Source organism: Lactuca virosa, chromosome 8, assembly GCF_052849685.1.
Source record: "Lactuca virosa cultivar CGN04683 chromosome 8, Lactuca_virosa_CGN04683_v6, whole genome shotgun sequence".
Lineage (NCBI taxonomy): Eukaryota > Viridiplantae > Streptophyta > Magnoliopsida > Asterales > Asteraceae > Lactuca > Lactuca virosa.
The window spans coordinates 297,498,191-297,500,030 of NC_136433.1; the positions used below are offsets into that span (position 1 = coordinate 297,498,191).

General features: G+C 34.9%; 1 pseudogene across 1 annotated transcript in view; it reads right to left on the bottom strand.

The window, feature by feature from the left end:
• LOC145131646 (uncharacterized) overlaps window positions 1-837 on the bottom strand; it is a 9,161-nt pseudogene extending 8,324 nt beyond the window's left edge. The window contains exon 1 of the transcript XR_013717792.1: window positions 789-837. The product of XR_013717792.1 is annotated as an uncharacterized LOC145131646 (transcript). The remainder of the gene's footprint in view (window positions 1-788) is intronic.
• Window positions 838-1,840: the final 1,003 nt, after the last annotated feature.

Genomic DNA, 1,840 nt, shown 5'->3' on the forward strand with positions numbered 1-1,840 from the left:
AAATTATAATTTTGTCATCCGACGCCCGTTTTCGACTGTCTTCATATCGTTGAGCTTCTATTAACGAGATCTTCAATTCTCATTTAGGTCGTTTCTGGTAATAATCGATTGATCTAAAATTCGATTTTCGGGTTGTGTACTGTTATGCTAAATCTTAGAAAAATCATAACTTCCTGTAACGAATTTAGATTTGGACGTTCTTTTTATGTATGCTCTTGGTTTAACGTCTACTATGACTTTCTTTTAGATTACTAAGGCTAAAAAGTAGTTTATAAAAAATTCACTTTTTACGATACGCGACGTCATGCCGGTTTAGTCGTGAAACTTCGACGGGTCATAACTTCTTCGTTATAAGTCGGATTTCAGCGTTCTTTATATCACCAGAATCATTGTCACGACTACTTCAACTTTCTTTAAAGATATTGGGTCAAATTTTCATTCTATTTTTGACACATATTTTTATTATTATTTTATTATATCGTTATAAGCACATATGTTGCACATAAATCCCATAATACTCAAATAATTCTTCCCCGTTACTTCAAAATAGGTTACAATTGTTGACCCTAACTATTACATCATTATAATAATGCTTAGCCAGAAACGCGGGCGTTACAATTTTCTCCTCCATGGGATGATTCCGTCCCGGAATCATGCATCAGCAAACAAATGTGGATAGTGACTCATCATGTCACTCTCTGTTTCCCAGGTGAGGTTCGGCCCATTCGAATGTTTCCATCGCATTAGCATTAATTCGACCATCTTGCTTCTCAATTTCTTCGTCTTACGGTCAATAATTGCTTCAGGCTCATCGATTAACCTCTTATCTTCACCCATCCTTAAGTTCGAAAGTGGAATTATATCGGGAACTTCTCCCGTAAACTTTCTCAAATAACACACATGGAAAGTGTTATGAATACCATTCAGTTCTTCCAGCAATTCCATCTTGAAAGTTTGGTTCTCAATCCACTGAAGAACCTTGAATGGACCAATAAATCTTGGACTCAACTTTCCTCTCCTTCCAAATCTTATAAGTCCCTTCCACGGTGAGACTTTGAGCAACACCGAATCTCCAACTTCGAATATCATTGGTCGTCACTTCTTGTCAGCATAACTCTTTTGTTAGGTGTGTCAAACCCAACAAATGATAGGGGTACACCAGAATCCAAATACACTGCTTTAATGCACTAAAAAGTAGTACAAGGCAAGTAGGGTCGAACCACAGATACACGGGATAAAAGTCTATACCTCGTTGCACAAGGTACTTTGGTCACAAAGGGGGTTTTGTTTGCAAAAGTAAAATAATAAAATAAAATTCTACTTTAAAAGCATGCACATAATGAAATAAACTTGTAAACAATTTTATTGAATGGTTCTAGTTCTAGTTCTCAATTTTATTATTAAACTTGATGTAATTCATGAATGCTATTCTAAGTTGGTACTGAAAGATATTAATACGCTCTAATACCTCTCGCTTGTCAAATTATCTAACCAAAATACGCTTTATGACTAGACCTAGCTTTACTAATTCAACCTAAACACGCTCTTAGATTGTATTGAAAAATTGCATTAAGTTTTATACAAGTTTCCCAACAATGTTCATTTCTTCTCAAATCATATGCTTCAAGTCAAGCAATCAACATGCTTTGAACAAGAACTAGAAATTAGGGTTTATTAGCCACACATGGCTAAGAACAAATCAATCAAAAAGAAAGATGGAATTGGAAATGTTTAGTGCTTACAAAATGAAATCAAAAGTGTTTGCAATGATCTATTCTTCTTAAAAGCTCAAAGAAATCTCCCAAATTTGCCTAAGATCACCCAAACATTGTTCCAGAAA